The following is a 19,893-nucleotide window of genomic DNA, read 5'->3' as shown; positions in this document are numbered from 1 at the left end:
ATCTTGTGTTACATGTAAGAATAAAGCAGATAGAATTGTAATATCATTTCCTAAGAGAAAGAGTACAAGAAAAACAAGTCAGAAAGGAGTATGTGACAAGAAAAGAGCAGCTAGCAGGCATTTTCACTAAACCATTGCCGAAAACAACCTTTGAGCATCTCAGAGGTAAATTAGGGGTCAAACCCCTACAGAAGAAGAACTAGGATGCAGGAGATGCATCAATCTAGTGGGCTTAATGACTATTTTTCACTTTGGATTGATGAGATGCAGGATACTCTACAGGGCAAGTAGCTTAGATGAGTTGGCAAACATGTTGAAGATAGCAATATTAGATTTGATGAACAGTGATGCTTATGCACCTTTGGCATTGTTGTCAAAGGGGAAGAAGAAATATGATCAGTCATGGGAAAAAGAATGAAGATAAAGTGTAACCTGTAGATGACCAGCAGATGAGGTGTAGTAGAGAAGAGAAGAGTTGCAGAGAAGGTCCAGAATAGAGAAGAACAATATGAGTTGAGTACGTTGATGTTTAGTGTTGCCATCAATGCCAAAGGGGGATATTGTTGAAATAATTGGCATAACTGATGCAGATGGAGAATAATGACTGAACTGGTAAAAGATTGTTTCTGATGACATTGTGATGAAGAGATTGATTGCATGATGGACGAAATTGATAAGTTATTTGTGTTGTCATTGATGGCAACTAATGTTTATTCATATATATTGATGTTTACTTATGTTGTATATTATCATGAAAAGTTTGAGATAGCATTTAGAGCATCTGCATCTACATCCGGTAAGTAGAAACATGATCCCGATGAGTGCAAAATATCTAGATATGAAAGAGAAAGAAGAGAGATGGAAGAGAAAGAAAGGGAGCTAGATGAACTTGAAGCTTTGATTGCTCGGAGATTGCCTAAAGGTGCCAGTAAGTATGATGGAAAGTTTCCTTTGAAATGTTTTTCTTGTAATAAGATAGGACATTTTGCTTCTAGAGGCTCAGAGAGAATGGCTAATTATAAAAGGCATGATAAGTTTGATAAGCATGATAGGAATGATAGATATGACAAGCATGAGAGGTATGAAAAATATTATAAGCCTAACCAAAAGTTTAGAAATTAGAAGAACTGTTATTATGTTGTAGATGAAGGTATTACAGATGAAGAATCTGAAGGAGATGAAGTTGTATTCCTTTCCATTGAGGAAGATGGACCTGCACCTATTGATTCCACTAGCTATATTATTGAGAATAAAGCTTTAGCTACGAAAGTTGAAGAGAAAGATGAATGGTTGATTGACAGTGGTTGTTCACATCATATGACCGGTGATAAAATAAAATTTGTGAGTATGGAAAGATATGATGGTGGAATAGTTAGATTTGGAGATGACAAAGCTTGTGTAATCTGTGGGAGAGGTTCTATTTCTTTTGATGGTAATTATAACACTCATGATGTCTTGTATGTTGAAGGTTTGAAGAATAATATTTTGAGTGTTGGATAGATGGTTGATAAGGGTTATGATCTACAATTAAAGGATGGTAAATGCAAGATCTTGAATGCCTCTGGTATAGAGATTACATCTGGAATTAAGACTGAAGGTAACATTTTTCATTTCAATGCTGGTGAGAAAAGTTGTTTGATTGATGAGAGTAAATTTTGATTCAATGATTAAGGTATGTTCTACACATGTTGTTAGAGATCTACCTAAGATTGTTAAGCCTGCAAATCCGATATGTAAGGAATGTCAGTTGGGTAAGAAAACAAGAATTTCTTTCAAAAACAAATAATATACATTAGAAGGACTGCTACATCTTGTACATACTGACCTATGTGGACCTACAAATGTTAGAAGTGTGCAGGGTGATAGATATTTTATGCTGCTAATTGATGATTATTCAAGAATGATGTGGGTTGTGCTTTTGAAGGAGAAATCAGAAGCATTTGATAAATTCAAGATTTTCAAAGCTAAGGTTGATACTGAGTCTGGATTGAAGGTGAAGTGTCTGAGATCTGATAAAGGTGGAGAATTATGTTTTGGTGAGTTCAATTCATTCTGGGAGAATCATGCAATTAGAAGACAATTATTTGCTCCTAGAACACCTCAACAGAATGGAGTTGTTGAGAGGAAGAACATAACTATTTTGGATGTTGCAAGGACTATACTGATTAAAGGAAATTTTTTGAAGATTTACTAGAGATAAGCCATTAGCACTGTTATTTATACATTCAATAGAGTTCACATCAAAGGTGATACCGGTAAGACCCCTTATGATTTATGGTTTGGTCATGTTCCTACTATGAGATATTTTAGAATATTTGGTGGCAAATGTTATATCAAGAGAGATTAGGACATAGGAAAGTTTGATGCTAGAAGTGATGAAGGTATTTTCTTGGGATATTCAACAAAGAGAAAGGCCTACTGGTGCTACCATAAGGGACTGAGAAAGATAGTAGAGAGTGCAAATGTGAAGGTGGATGAGAACCTTAGAAAAGAGATCTAAACATGTGGTTATGATGATGGTCAACATATTGTCTTAACGCCTACCTAGCCTGAAGAGCCTAAGAAGAATGATCCAATAGAGATTGTGAATCTAGATGTTGCAGGTGATGGAGTGCAAAAACCTAAAAATAAGAACAATCAGAAGACTCTGAGGTATGTAAGATTGAATCATTCTAAAAATCATATTATTGGTGACAAGAATAAAGGTGTGATGACTAAAATACTATTTGTGATGACATTGTGATGAAGAGATTCAGATTGCATGATGGATGACTTTGATTAGTTATTTGTGTTGTCATTGATGGAAACTAATGTTTATTCATGTCTAGTGATGTTTACTTATGTTTTATTGTGTAATCTAAATCTTTTTGGTCTACCCGAAAGAGCTTACTAGTAAAGAATTAAGAAACTAGGCATTAGGACCTTAACTGGTAAACAGGGAAATATTTTGATTGTATCCAGCGGTTGGTGATGATTGAGGCTTTGTGGTTTTGAATGTGAGTGTTTATCATTGTAACATGTATCTTATTGGAACTGCATCATGTTGTGACAATCAGAAGTTATGTTTATAATTTTTGTTGAGTTTTTGCCAGGGTTTAAGAAGGGTTTAAGGACCAGTAAAGAATTCTCTTAACTAGTAATGATTTTTGGTTTGGCGGTGGTCTACATCAAGTTCACATATTGGTGATGACATGGCACAACCCACGTGAAGTGTTTGAATTATGTTTTGGCATGATCAAGATATAATTTCTTGGGAATATGCAAAGTGCTTAGCGGACTTTGTATCAGATCGAGTTGTTGTGATGAGTTACAATCACTCAATGGTTGATATTGATTTGCAATTGATTGTAATGATCCATATGATGATATGTAATGAGTTGTAAAGATCTTTAATGATCTATGTTGTAATTCTTAGGTTTTTGTTACCGCCCTAGTTGTAAAAGTTATTTATGTTGCTATAGTTGATGTTTGTTGTGTCGGTGATTTTGAGAAGTGTATGAAGCCGAACTAGGGTGTGAGAAGATCTACTAGAGTGTTGCAAACTTAGAGCTTAATTGGATCTGATCAAGCAAGTAGTTGAGTGCTATACACAGATCATTCACTATTGTTCCCTAACAGTTGCAGCAGATAAAATCCCTTAACCGGGTAGGTCCTTACAGGCCTCACATTGTAAATCCCCTAACAGGGTGACTCAACATTTGATTTCTAAATCCTCTTGTGAGGTTGATCCTAACATATCAAAGCTCCTAATAGGGCTGAGGTAAATCCCTTAACCAAGCGACTCCTAACACGACATCTTGTAAGCTCTCAACCGAGATAGGCTCCTAACATGGTGCATTCTGAAAGAGTGCAAAATTCTTGTGGGTACCAATTCTCACCGTGGTTTTTCCCTAGTGCGGTTTCCATGTGAAAATCTTGGTGTTCATGTGGTGAATGTTTTTGATGTGATGTTATGCTTTACTTTTATTTTATGCATGGTTAATGAACACTTAATGTGCAGTATTGATATATCAGTTTAGCAGATATTTATCAGTAGATACCAATACTGGTAAATGACTCTAGTTTTGGTCTATGTTTGATTTGGTGAAAGTTTTATGAGTCTAAGTGTCTTATTTCAACTTGTTGTTAATACTGATTCACCCCACCCCCCTCTCAGTATTAATCAGATCCTTTAAGATTAATAGACTGGCTGTAAATTTTCCAAGAATGATGGATCTCCTAAAGCTAATCAAATTTTGTATAGATCTATGGTTGGTGGTTTGTTGTATCTTACTCAAACTAGGTTGGACATTATGCATGTTGTGTGCATGGCTGATCCTAAAGAGAGTCATGTCACTGTTGTGAAGAGGATATTCAGATACCTAAAGGGAACTGTAGACTATGGATTATGGTATCCTAGGAATGATGATTGCATTCTTTGTGCCTATACTGATGTTGATTGGGCTGGTGATGTTGATGACTAGAAGAGAACTATTGGTGGAGCATTCTTTTTGGGTAAGAAATTGGTTTCATAGGCTAGCAAGAAGCAAGATTCAGTGTCTTTATCTACTATTGAAGCTGAGTACATTGTTATTGCTAGTAATTTCCCTCAGGTAGTTTGGATGAAGCAAATGTTGAATGATATTAGATTTATTTATGATGAGCCTACTGTTATATACTATCATAATTCTAGTTCTATTAATATGTCAAAGAAATTGGTGCAACATTCAAAGATTAAACATGTGTCAATCAAATATCATTACTTGAGAGAGCAAGTCAGTGAAGAGAAGGCGGAGTTGTAGTATGTATCTACAAAGGAACAAATTGTTGATATTTTCACTAAACCCTTGCCCATAGATACATTTGTCTATTTGACAAACAAGTTAGGGGTATCCACCCCTCCTAATGAGAACTAGATGCATTGAGTTGCATCAATCCGACAAATTTTAGAGTTTTATCTCTTTATCTGGATTGGTGAGTTGGTGTTGCTCCTCTACTAGAGTAGTCTGTGTTTTGGGGTGAGAGATTCATGTTTCTATTTGTTTTTTTGTTTTGTGAGCTTTGGCATTTTTGTTAATGGGGGAGAGAGTTCATGTGAAAAACTTCTTTCTAAGTCTTCATCTTAGGGGGAGTTTGCTGGAGATACCTTCTTTTCTTTGCATTGACTATTTTTCACATTCATATGTTGCCATCAATGCTAAAGGGGGAGATTGTTGGATATTGTTAGGAATTTCTACTTCTAGGATATGTTGTTGTCATTGATGTCAAAATATTCTTGTGATTTATTCTAGTGTCATTGGGAAGATTTTCTGATCCGGTTTGTAGTATTGTTTTGTTGATCACTGTTTTGCAGAGGTTGATATTTCCTTTGGTATATTCCAGTGTGATCAGATCTAGTGTTGATCCTTTGGGATATTGTTTGGGATGCTCTTATGTATCTTCATTTCAAATGGATAGTGATTTGGTGCTCCACAAGTTATCTTTCTTCGTGATAGTTGTGTTCTTGAGCTTCTAGATGTTGATCGATGAAGATTTGATAAGTGGTGTTTGTGCAACTATTCTGGATGATTCTAACACGCTTACTGGTGTTTCCTAGTCATTTCCTATTTGTCTTGGTGATCTGCATTGATCATTGTGCAAGTTTTTGGTAGTTTCTATCAATCGGTGATGATATGCGTGTTATGCGGTATTTCTGGTGGTGTAGCATGTTGCGGTTGATCTTGGCGTGATTTTTGGTGGATGTGATCATTTTGGGAATTTGATTTAGGATGGTGCTATTCTATTTAAATCATTATATTGGTTTGATGGTCGATCTTTGTATCGTGTGATGTAATTTTGTAATTGAGGGTTGAGGGTTTAGCTGACCTTGTTGTCGAGGTTGATGAATTGTATATATAGGTGATGTAGTCATGTAATTTGGGTGTCTATGTTGTGTCTGCATTATTAGAGAGAGGTTTATGTGTAAACAAGTGATTTATCCTTCAGTGTTGAGTTTGTAGTGACATTAGTGTTGCAAGGAAGACATCTATGCTTAACCAAAATTGTATTCAGGCATTTGGAGATTCTATTCTTTCAGTTCATTTCTTCTAGATTGTAGTCTTAATCTTATTGTAAGTCAGTGAGACTTCCCTGAGGGTTTTAGCCTTCTAGCCAAATATTATTTCAGCAGTGAGCTCTAGGTAGTGTGCCTGAATACATGTGCATTCCCCATTGTAGTATTTTCACACACTACTACAGAGTGTCATTTTACTATGGGTAGGTGTAACAGAGGGAATTTGTCACCTCAAGGATAAATTGTCCTTCCGATTACCTCTGCAAACTAGTGCTAAGATGAGCTAGGAGATAACAAATTTATACAAGGAACATTAGCCACCTAATAAACATCTTTGGATGACTCTGCAGAGCCTTTTCCCATAGGACAAGCGCGCGGAGTTGGGACACTAGCGCAATGCATTGTCCTCCTATAAGGACGGAGGATAGAGTCCGGGCAGAAAGTCCTAGATGCGCTGATAGAATTTACAGAATAGCTAAGCAATACTGAAAAACTATGATGAAAACAGATTACAAGATGAAATAAAGAAAATACTAGAGCATGAAGAAATCTCACAACTGGTACATGTTGTGAAGCCTCCCTCAAGATAATCTCAACTTCACAAAGCCCGTGCCTACACAAATGTAAGTGAGAAAATGTTGGGGGTTGTGTTTTGGAGCATGCCTAAGTGAAACCTTCATTTTGGTGTTTCCACCTCCACGGACAACCCGAAAAACCATGGGAAAGGAAGATGATAAAGAAGAGTGTAAGAGCCAATACAAAGACAATGCTATGCTTCTTTGATAATTGGAAAATAAGAGAGATATTGGAAATGAAAGATAGAATTAGATTACCCCCTAGTGCTTGGCAAGTGTTGGTATGCTTGGTAAACTTGGTAGCTTGGCGATGTTGCAACAATGGTGGTGGTGTCTCCAAGAGCCTCAATCTCCAAGAGAAAGTCTTCAATTTGCCAAAAGATCCCTTGGAAATGTCCCAAAACCTAGGATATAGGCAAAGGGAGGAATCTGAATGTCGGTGGCCGAGCAAGGAGGCATTACGATTTCTTCCTGGTGCGGGTTGTAACATCCCAATGGCCATCTGCTAGCTGGCAGGTTGGTGAGATGGTAGCATGCCATGCGGATGTTTCTGTGCCACGCCTGTGTTCATGAATCTGTCAGATCAACAAAATTGGTAATGCCTCCGAGGAAGCTGACTTGGACTTCTTCGGTGGACAAAAGGACAAGCTAGAGAACCTATCCTCCAAGCAGCGTGGGGGAGGCACCATATGTCACAATTGCCACTAAAGGTGTTGAGGGTGATATTTTTGACTCTACATTTTACCCCCACTTTAGCAATCACGTCTCCATTATGAGATGCAAAGATAAAGTACGAAAGATAGAAAAGGTGAAGAGGAGAAAATATTGCAATTGGGAAGCAGATGATCGTTGATAAGGTGAAGTTTCCCCCAATGATATGATGTTAGGATTTTGGAATGGAAATCGATACTTGGAACATTAACAACATGCTAGCTATAGTCTAGCCTGATGGATGATAAGATATGATAAAGAATCTGGAACAAAGCGCAACAAGAACAAACCTCTTCGTGGAGGAAATTTCCTAATGATGAAAAGACACAAGATAGGGCAACCACCATTGGTATAAGATACACTGATATGGTTAGCATGATGCTCCATGCCAAGAGCCATATTAGATGGCATGATAGGCTGGTATGGATGAGCATACGATAAGGAAAATTGGAATGCCAATATGGATAACCATATGATAGGGAAAATTGGAATGCCGACATGGATAAACATATGATAGGGAAAATTGGAACGTCGATATGGATAACCATATGATAGGGCGGAATGATGTGCTGAAATGGGTAGTGAGGCATTGGATCACCATGCGATAGGAAAGATAAGTTAGCTGGCATGGGTAGCAACATGCTATATTTCCATGTGATAGGGCAATTTGAATTGGAACATAGTAGATTGGCCTCTACCAAGGAAAGAAAGATGATGCAAATTGGAAGGATGGTTTAGCGCCCATGTAGGCAATCTTTGGAATACATCAAGATGAAGTGGTTTGGCCCCCACCTAGGTGCACATGATGAAGAAAATGCATGAAAAAAGATGAAAAATATAGGCACAAATGCATAAATGATGATATGATGCCCCCCCCTAAGAATGATATACATGGAAGGCATGTCATTCTCAAGAGAAGAAGAGTTGAGGCACGTCAACAGAATGAGATGTTTCTGTGTAATGCCACCAAGAGATAAAGACACATAGATGTCCACAACATCAAAAGATCCAATGCAAAAGGATAGGGGGATCCAATAGTTTGGCATCAGAACCCACAGCAGTGTGAAAAAATACATATAGTATCACTACGAGATGGGTGTATCATCATAGTGCCAAATTTCTCAGATCTAAAGAAGACCATAGGAAGACACAGATAAAATAAAAAATTTGGGTCAACATGGAAGAAAGAAAAGAATACCCCCAACGCTTTGCATTGTCCTCAAATGTTGAAAAGCAAGATACATCAAATAGAAGAAGGAGGTAAATAAAGAGAGGAATGTGTATGACAAAAAATTCCCTATATCTGAGCACCTACAGAGTAACTCGGGTCATGCAAGAGAGAACAATAGATAAAGACAGTCAACCTCCCATATCCAGGTGCCTACGGGGTGATCTGGGTCCCACGAGAGGGAACAAATAGATAAAGAAAGCATAGGAGAACACAACCACATGCACATGCAAGCAGATAGAAATAAAGAAGAAAAGTTGTAATGACTAGCCCTGAGGAGGGGATCATATTGCAAGAGATCATCATCCTCAAGAAGAGCCTCATCCTCCCAATCTAGGTCATAGGGTGAGGGGGGTGAGATCGGAGAGGGATAATTGCAAGGGCCACACCGAGTGCCTTGCCAATAGTGACAGAAAGAGACAAAGAAGCAACAAAGTCTTTATCTACAAGCTCAAAGGAGGTGAGGGTCAACGATCATGTGAAGATCATAGACAAGGACAGAATATCCTCCAAGGAGCCAAACATGCAGGCCTCTGGGGAGGAAGCAGGTGACTCACTTGGATAAGATGGAACAAGAACATGACTTCTAGCCTCGAGAAGAGGGGAAGTGATGAGCTCAAGAGAAGGTGGGGCCTTCTTGATCATGCAGACAAAATAGGCAAACCAGTAGGCACGAAGGCAAGCAAAGGAAGGGATGAAGAACAAACCTATGCTGGCCAGCAATGTCGGAGCTCCAAGACATGGTCCTGCTCAAACTTGCATTTACATGGGATAGGAGTGTCACACCTCCTATCGACCATAGTAGGCTGAAGGATCTTAGAAAAGTTTTGATGTTGAAGGGGCGATGAAATAGGTGGAGCAGCGAAAGCTTCTCTAGAGACCACTTGTGTGTTTGGCATATCCAAAGGCAAATCATACAAGGACAGAGTGTCTGATAGAGAACTAATAAGCGGAGGCTCCAAGGAAGGAGCGATGAAGACCTACACCCACTTAGGGGGAGGGTCATCAAAGGTCCTTGGAGCAGCGGAAAGTGAAACTAAAACTAAGGCAAAAGTGAGAGACACCGAAGGAACAGGCTCCAAAATATCAGTGATGGAGGATGTACCAATGCACTGTAAGGTAGTGTCACACACTCGAGCCTAGGCTCATCAGAATCATTTACACTTGTGTGCACGTTGGTTCCGATGGAGGTGGGGACCACCAACTATAGGATGAGATGAATTAGGAGCATCATGCTCCATATGAGAGGCCTCCAAGATTGGCTCAAGGATAGGAGACAACCTAATCGATGAAACAGGAGGGACAACCTGAACGAGCACCACATTCATAGTGATAGGCGTTTGACCTCGTTTCACTATAGGAGTGGGTGGAGGGATAGGAGGCACCGACATGGTCTGTGATATAGATATAATCGAAGATGAAGGAACCATAAATGAGTGCTTCCCCTTCAGATAGTGAGATGGCCTAGGGATATCAATCATGATGGGAAACTCGAAGGGTGGGCGAGCCATGGACTTTGGCAATGAAGGTGCCTTTTCATTGGCTGCACTAGGTGCAGTCATAGGAATAGAGGACACCACAAGGGTCTACATCATCCTAGGTGGACGAGGAGGTCTCAGTGTGGGAGTGGGTTTATCCCTAGCCCCTACGATGGAGGGACATGTGGCACAACCCATTCCAAGACCGGGATCTCGGGTGTAGAAGTTGATGCAGGAGGCAACAAAGGTACAGTAGGTTGCACTGACGTAGGAGCTGACTCCCCCATCTTGTATTTATAATATACATGGTATAAAAGATCACCGTGAGGAAGCATGGGCCCAATTGGGGCAAGCCAAAATTGATCCAAAGAGAAGTCCCCATGGGAAATCAATGGTCAATAGCCAGTGTCTCAGATGACATGCACTATGCCCTCATGAGGAAATTTTAAGCACTCGTGAACCATGGAAGGAACTGTAATGCCCCGCCAGGAAACCCCTAAGGGTTTAAGTTAAAAACACCCAATTAGAGTGTAAATTTTTTTTTTTTTATAAATAACAATTAAGAGCGTTAATGAAAGGTTACAATGTTAAGATAGATTGAAGTTATCTCTCAAGTTATCTCTAACTAGATAACACAGCGGAAGGATAAATGATCCTAAGAGGTTTCCCAACGCGATTACATAACCTTACACCTAACTCAACTTGCGTCATTAGATCCATTAAAATGGATATCTTAATAACGAGATAATGCATAAATCATAATTATATATGTGTTCAAAGATATGACATCTTAAAGTTTTAGGAGCGTTCATTTACTTTAGTGGTTAGGAGACCATCGAGGAGTTATTTATTCAATGCACTTAATTTCATAAGTTCATTCAGAGGTCTCCCGAAAGGTTTCATGCTTTTAATATAGTGAGGTTCATTCCTTGGGTTTGTGGTACCCTTTCATAGTTTATTTCAACCTTTAATGTTTAAAAATCTGCCTATTGAGAATTCAATCATTTAAGGTCAAACTTCGATTAGTAAAGCGAGGATTCCTCCATTTGGTCATAAAATATTCACCCACATTTGATATCTCTTTTAAAATATTAAAAAGTATGGTTAATAAGGAAACTTTCATTTTTTAAAGATCAACTACAGTTACTAGAATGAGATTCCCTTCATTAGATTTCGTGCATAGCCATCTAATGAGTTGAAGTTCTTTTATGCAAGATATAATGTGAGTAGTCATAGAATTCATTAGAAGTTTTAAAATAATACTATTAGATGGCTAGAATTCATTACGTTTAAAGTGTATTTGAGCCACGAGAGTCCATCCATTAACTTCAAGATATAGTTAGCAAGATAATATTTAACATTTCAGGATTAGAGTATAAGTTCCGAGAGATGTTCTTCCATTAGGATTGAATTACAATTATCTTATCGCATATCACTTTTTTTTTGTTAAACGAAGATAGTGTGAGGAAGATTCTTTTACTAGGTTTAATGTATAGCCCACCAATCAATTACTTTCCCATTTTAGATTAATTTTAGCAATCATGAGGGATTCCATTTATAAGGAATAAAATATGGATATCTAATTGAACTCACCCAATTATAAAATAAATCTGGTGAGGATTATTGGTTATAATTACAACATGAATTATTAAGTATATTCATCCAATTATTCAACATGGTTGCCTAGTTGAGTCCTCACGAATTATCAAATTAATCTGATGAGGATTATTGTTAAGATTTAAACGTGAGATAACTTATCAAATTCATTCAATGTAATGAAACAAAATTGACATGGCGTGATTCATTTACTAAGGTAAACAGATAGATAATTATATGATGTTCATTCTTTAGTTTTAAATCTAGGAATTATGACATAAATTTTAACTTGCTTCCTTTTTACATTCGTTCCATTTATATACTTAATATCAAGTTGATCCAATGAAGTAATCCTAATTAAATTTCTCCCACTATTACATTTTAAATTAACATTACCAATTTTCTTTTTTTCCACACTTTAATTTCAATATTTAAATACCATGCCATATTCATAATTCACAACGTTTTATGAACTTGAATAGCTACGTTTATCCATATGAAAAATGTTATACATTTAAATTTGAAATTCATTTAATTTACACTTTACACTTTGCAAGAATACAACCATTCAAGATAATTTAAAACATAAAACAAAGTACGCTATAAACATCACATAACACAGATATGATCTCGGAGTTCACCCCGGATGGGCTACATCTCCGGGTCTGCTCAACTGGAAGACCCCTTTGGTATTATATCGTTAAGAATACAAAATTTATAAGTCTTTTACATCTTGCCACTTAGGCGAATACAATCAATATACAACAGACACCTCGGACGTTAATTACATAATGATCCCTTTTGTAACGGATCCTACTAAGTACATCAAATAAAAGGGACAAGGTTTTCTTAATAGGTGGTGCCTTAAATGGAGACTAGATCGACGATGGACAGACCGAGGCAATCAGATGACGGGGACCCAACAATTTTTTTTTTCCAAAATAATAAGTCATGCACAAGCGTCGATGAGTAATTTCAACACCTTCTCAAGTTGACATAAACGTCTAACCAAATTGATTAACCCTTAGATCCCCTACTAATGATACGATGACTTTACAAGGGTACTCTAGCCCCTTTTTAACTACACAAGGATCACCTTATCACTACATAGGAACAAAATAAATTAAGAGTAAGTAAAAGAATGGGAACCCCGTTTCCGAGCTATAATTAAGCTTTTATTGCATACATACAACAAATCAAGGACCAACACCACCATTTTGATTTACTCATTAACACCTAACCGCGAGTCCTAACATCCCCCACTTAGAAACATTAAAGCCTAAATGTACTTTTCAACATTTGCAAGAATAATGAAGTTTATTTCCATATTATATTTCAAAAATACAACATCAATATAGGTCATCACAGAATGTATATACAAATTAGATGATTGCCTATATTAACACATATTTGTACATATCTATTATATATATATATTTTTTTTAAAAACATTTAATAACATATGGGCTTTAAATGTATTCATGTAATTAAGCACCCCTTTTTTTTTGACTAGAATAAATAACACCGACTAAAACCATCTTATTTTTTTTTTTGAACTTACTAAAGAAACAAACTATGTAATATATACTAACCACAGCAAACGAAATAAACAAATTTTAAAAGGGTTTGCATCGGCCATACCCTAGCTGAGCCGAACCCTAGCGTGAGCGGGGAAGTACAGACGGAAGGCGAGCGGAAAGCGGACGGGGGTGCGAGCGGGGAAGGGGGAGGGGAGGAGGAGCGGGTGGAGCTCCGCTCCCCGCCCTCCAACCCCAACCCTAGGGTTATAAAACACACGCAGCAGTCCCGTTTCGGGCACAAAAATAACGCATAAACCAATATCAATTTTTTTTTGTTATATATGTATTCTTTTTTGATGCCATATGAATCCGACTTACAGTTGGGTTTTACCAGAAAATAAATCTCAAATACAGGGATAATGCATACACAGCTCCCATCATCTTTATTATTTTTTTTTTTAATTCTTTTTTTGTTTACAGACCCATTCATTCCCAGATTTGTATCAAAAATCTCCATTATGAAAAAGAATGTCTCCTATCAAATTTAAAATCACAGAATCCTTTAACAACAAGGATTTGATTCAAAATAACCAAGTTGGGAAGAGACTGAAAACTAACTTCAAACACATTCATGAGAAATACTATTTTTTTTTTTTAATCTTGTATTCAACAATAGATCAAGAAGAAGATACGAATCCTACCTCATAGTGCAGATTCCAGGCTTGAATCTTGATGAAGAGCTTTCCCAATCTGCTGCTTCAATGCAAAATCCCTCTTTTTTTCCTAAAAAACTTCCCAAGCAATAGAACCCCCAAAATGCTTACAAAACTAGGTTAAAAATGAAACCCTAATTTTGTCCTCATTTTAAATTTCGAATTTAGGGTTTTATTTCTAAAATACAATAAATGAAAATCCAAATGGGAATCATTCATTCCCTCCTTGTTCCTTTTTTTTTTTTTTTTAAAAATTTAAAAGCTTCTATTTCTTATTCAACTCTAATTTTTTTTTAAATCTCTTCATATCGTTTTAGCCAGCACGTTATATTTTGATTAATTTAATTTTCTGAAAATCAAACTTTTATATTTTATCAACTATACAAGTAAGAAGAAATAATTTCTTTTAAATAATAATAATTTACCCTTTTCCCTCCAAATGCGAAAATGCGTAATTTATTGCTATCTCCCAAATGTCTTAAATTTTTCCTTTCCAAAAACGCATAACTCATTAAATTCATTATTTTAAAATTAGCTATTAAATTAACTCGCTATAACATAATAAAGCGATATTTTTAAATAAATGACTAATCTAATGCAAGAGTTTAATTTATTCTAATTTCTCGACTACAATTGCGTAAATGTTACAAATGCGTAAAGGAGCACGCTAACCCAAGTTAAATACCTTAAGCTTACTACATTAATAATTTAAAGCGGTCTCTTAAATTAATGTTTATTCATATAAAGGAAGCTACCCAATTTAAATTTCTAAATTCCTAATGTGCTCGTCTACTCATAAATTTTGAATTTAATACTTAGGATAACAAACCTCACTTACCTCGCGCAAGGCATGCAAATCGAGGAAGTCCTCCAAATCTCTCGACCTGCATCCCAATGAAAAGAAAGCCCCACGATTCCACACACGATGCTCACCTAACCATGGCTGAGGCAAGACGAGAGTTATATGACCAATAAATCCGAATTCAAAAGATGAAGGAGCATACTCAACCTTGCAAATTCCAAAGGAGGTGAACCTTGCCCTAAGCGGTGTTGTGCCTGCAATCTCCTGCACCCATGAATTCATACAAGCATGCATATACATATACATATTCAATGAAGACGTTAGCTCAAGATTTATCTCAAGGGTTAGGAAACAATTACATTTACACGAAAATCGATGCAAAAGCACAATAATAAGTATGCACAGTTTATTTATATTATCTAAACTATACATTGCATATTGGTTAATCTACCATTCAAGAATGCCACATAGGAAGTCAAGCAAGGTTAAACAGGTTTTAAAAGTCCGACTAGGGTATGGGCATTACAGGAACCACCTCCATGGTGATCAACCATAGGATCCTGAGTCTGACTCGGAAGAGATCAGGCTTGTTACCCTCCTCATTTTCCTGAGGCATTTTGTTCTCACGTCATCAAAATTAGGAGTGTTTTATTTAGTCTGGAGTTGTGTAAGTCTCATTTTTTGTCTTGTTGAAGTTTTTCTTGAACTCGAACCTATCGGTTGAACCTCTTCAAAGTTCAAGGTTCAAGTTCAAGCGAAGTATGTATTATTGCGGCTTAGCTTTCAAAGAGTCAAGGTCTTTGTAATAACTATCATTGAACTTGAACAATTGAACCTTTTCAAAGTTCAAAGTTCAAGGTTCAAAGTTTTGAAAGTCAAGTCATGTTTGCATCTTGTTCTTGTAATATGCGAGCTGTGGCATTTTGGTGTCTTTGTCTTGGTTTGTCCTTTTCTAGTTCTTTTGAACTTGAACTATTGAACCACTTCTCAGGGAGCTTAAAGTTCAAGGTTCAAGGTTTGATAAATCAATGGCTTTGGAGATGAAGAAGTGTCACATCGGTAGAAATCATATAAAGAATATTCCAGATTTAAAAGGTGGACCTCGAACGAATGAGTTGCGCCGAGGAGCCGTACTTGAGAATAATCATTTAAAAGAAAGGCATGGAGGGAAAAGACTTGTAATTAATGAATTGTCAGAATTAAGTCTTTTCAGAGTAATTTGGCATGGATAAGTATGCAGTTACAAATTATAGAAAATTATGTGACCGATTTTTAAGCATGTCCTCAAGATTTGTTTTCTTTTTAAAATAATTACTTTCCTTCTTCATTTGCCCAATTTGGTAAGTAAAGGATTTGCACAGATGATGTTTATGTTCATGAACCTTTGAATTCAGAGCTTTGCATGAAAGGTGAGTTAAAAATCTTCCTTCCATTCCTATGATTTCATATTTGAAAGCTTTATTTGGTAGTTCTATTGGTTCAACTCGTCTCCCCTTTTGTTTTTTTCCTATTTGTAAATCAAAAATGAGACCAAAATTGCCTAAGATAGACCAAAAGTCATGGTTAGGTTGTTCCCTTCCTGAGTTAGGGGATACTTGCCTACCATCCATAGATTTAGATGAATTTCATGAAAGGGCATGAAATTATTCTAGTTCTCCCTTAATGTAGAAGATTTTAGATAGTGGGTTAGTAGAAGTGACAACTTTCCCTCCAGCAGTGTCATGTCCTGAGTTGGTTTTGGAGTGCATGAATAGATATGACCATGTTGAGAGATGTATAAAAGGTGCAGATGGTGAGGTTCTACTCAAGATTAGTCGGGAGGTCATTGCTACTGTGATGAAAATTCCTGAGAAAGAGCAGTATGAGAATTGGATAGTTTGTAAGTCGCAAGGGCTCTTCTCTGAGAAGAAATCATTCTATAGAAGTGTCATTGCAAGAAACTGGCTGTTAAAATTTCAAAGGGGATGTTCTCACCTGCTGAGTCCATTAACCTAGGAACACTTAATCAGAGAGGTAAAGAATATAGTCATCATGTTACACAGAGTAAGGGGGAACAAAATTGCTTTCTGTAGTGTCATAAATTGTACACCCTTGCTAGGGTGGTACAATTTCACACTTACATTAGCACCCGCTTTAGTGTGTCTTTCATCTTGCTTTTATAATTCCCCTTTAAGCATTTAATTAATTAATTTAATTTAATCTAAAATCATGTTTCATAACTTTACATGTTATAAAGTTGGGCCCTTTACCCTAAGCATTCCCCTTTTCATCTTATTTTTCAATGAATCATTTAATCATAAACCCTAATTATGTCTTATTTCGACTATTTAGGCCCAATTTTGTATATCAAAACATCTTGAAATCAGTTGTAACTTTGGGAGGCACTCTAATATCATCATATCTAACGACCTCAAAAATTTGGTGGAAAATTGGTCAGACCGTGGTGGGAATGCACATGGTCCTCGGCTTTTTCCCCAAAATTTCAGGAGCACAATCCTATGATATAATAATGCTTAACCCTAAAATATCAGCAGGAAATTCATATCCTATGTCAGCCTAAACATAAAATTAAGATCTAGGGTTTCATACTTAAGAGCTCTCTTTCTTCATTTGAAGGGGTCTTCTTCTAAGAATCTAAGAGCAATTTTTTGGAGCATAAAGAGCCTTCTTTGCAGCAAAATAGTTGATATTTGAAGTCTTCAACAACATTCAACATTCATCCATCAAACATTCATCAAACATCATTTTATCAATTGAGGGCTTTTGAAGATGTAGAAGAACAATAGGAGATCATCGACTGATGATTGACTTGTACCTCTCCCTTGGGGTTGGGTGTGGTTTCATGTTGTTTTCATGTCTTTGCATAATATTAATTTTGATTCATATTCATGCTTTAGATCACTTTGTATCGTGGATTTAGAGCATTTACTTTGTTAATTATAAGTAATTAGGGTTTACTCTTTAGGGTTGCTCTAGATTGCTTGCCATCATTTTAGGATCTTGCATGCACATAAGGTTCTGGCACACACATTTTCAGTACATTATCAAATATTTGTGGAGGTGGAAATCACCAACATAGGGGTTTGACTAAGGAAAAACCCTATATATCCACCACAAACCATGTTTTTTAGCTTTAGGTACAAGTTCGGATCCAAGCATCGTTGGAAGTTTCAGGACTGGAAGAGCACACAGAGATAGTTTTTGGTTGTAGATCTTAGAAAAAACCCTAAGGACAAGGGTGTGGTGCCCTAACCCTTCCCAAGACAGTGGCGTGGTGCCATGGTCTTACCCTCTGTTACCAGGATTTGACAGAACAATGTCTTGCAGGCTTCATAACCCATCCCATTAGTTGCAGCTCCAAACTTGCAGAATTAGGACAGTGGCATGGCACCTTGGCCCTGGACATTTCTACTCAAATTTCAAACATAGGTAGACCTCTTATTTTTCCTTCTGATCTGTACTTTTCAGCAGTAAATTAGTTTTCCTTTTATCTGCATTCTCAAATTAGGGTTTGATTGCTTACTTGCATTCTAGGTTAGATTTTATTTTTGCATCATTCCTCTCTCTCATTAATAGCAAGGGAATAGAACCCTAAGAGGTGATCCTCAACTCTCTCTTCCATGCAAGAAGTGGCCCGAAGTATTTCACCTCCCTAGGCTCTTTCGTATTTCGTGAGTGTGTATGAGAGTGGGATTAGACTTTTCATTCTTAGTCTCACTTTTTCCCCTACACATCTTTGGTGAACTCGATGTGAACCCAATTTCATTTTCATTGCATTGCATTTTTAGATCTAGATCTAGTTTATTTCATTTTCTTTCAAAATATTAAAAAACAAAAATAGAAAAAAAAGAGATAGAGCTCTCTCATTTTCCTTGCATTGTGTGTTAAGTTTCATGCAATTTTCATTTCAAAATGTCATATTTCTATTTGCAAGATGTTCGTTCTTTTGATGATGTATGCAATTATGTTGATTATGAGTTTAGTAAGGATGAATTAGATGAATCTCTTGAATATTTTTTGAACCCTAAGCCTTCTAAACCCTCATTTTGCCAAAAATTAATCAACCTTGTCACTATGCCATTTCGTGGTGATGAGAAAGATAAGTTGAATGATTCCTCTCATGGGTACATTCCTATCAACTTCTCCACTAGATCTAGCAACATGGTTGACTCCCGTAATTCCCTCTATGATGTTATGTGTCCTTTTGAGTCCAAAGATAAACCTTTCAATCACTGTGACTATGCTTTATTAGATGATGCCCTTGATGACTTTATATCTTTTCCTAAACTTTCAAACAAGAATAATGCATCTAAAAGGTTAACCAATATGATCAATGTGAATGAACATATCAAACCTATTTTTGTTGTCCAAGGTGACTGTCCTTCTCCAACTTCATGTCTTTCTAATCAACCTCTTTTTATGGTTCAAGGTGGATATAGTCATGATTCCTTTAGCACTCCAAACAAACCTATCATTACAGTTCAAGGAAGGAATCCCACTAAGAGTCCTTATATTTATTCTAGATAATTAACTAAGGAGAGTTATAATGCAGTTGCCCATACCTATAACACAAGAAACAATAGGAAACCTAATCCTCCTCCAGTTGTTCCAACTTCTTTACCTGATCCTCAACTCATTCTTCCTCAAGCACCTCACATTTCACAAACCCTTGGTAAGGAATATGATCTTGTTGAACAACTTAAAGCTACTCCTACCAAGATATCCCTTTGGGATTTGATTCAAACTTCCTCGACTCATCATGGAATGCTACAAGAAGCCTTGAAAATATTGAAGTCACATCCGCAGTGACATCCAATAATATGTTTTCCTTGATTAACTCTATTACAACACCCAAGGCTCAGATTGTGTTTACACAAGATGAGCTGCTCTCTAGTGCAATAATATGAACACTGGTGGACAATGGTTTTGTCCTTAATGTTTGTTGCATAGGATCAATGTTGATACATCTCTTATTAAGCCCGATTCTCTCACTATCTGTGGCTTCGATAATGTTGCTAAATCTTCATTAGGTATAATCACCTTACCTATTAAGGTAGGTCTTGTTACTTTACCCACACCTATCCATGTCATGTCCTTAGAATTGACATACAACTTGTTGCTAGGGAGACCTTGGATTTATAGCATGCAAGTTGGTCCCTCTATATTGCATAGGCAAATTAAATTTATTTACAATAATACAACATATACCTTGCTAGGTGACACAAGATTCCAGGCTTGT

Source organism: Cryptomeria japonica, chromosome 9, assembly GCF_030272615.1.
Source record: "Cryptomeria japonica chromosome 9, Sugi_1.0, whole genome shotgun sequence".
NCBI classification, from domain to species: Eukaryota; Viridiplantae; Streptophyta; class Pinopsida; order Cupressales; family Cupressaceae; genus Cryptomeria; species Cryptomeria japonica.
The sequence above is the reverse complement of the archived record's forward strand: the minus strand, read 5'-3'. Positions refer to the sequence as shown.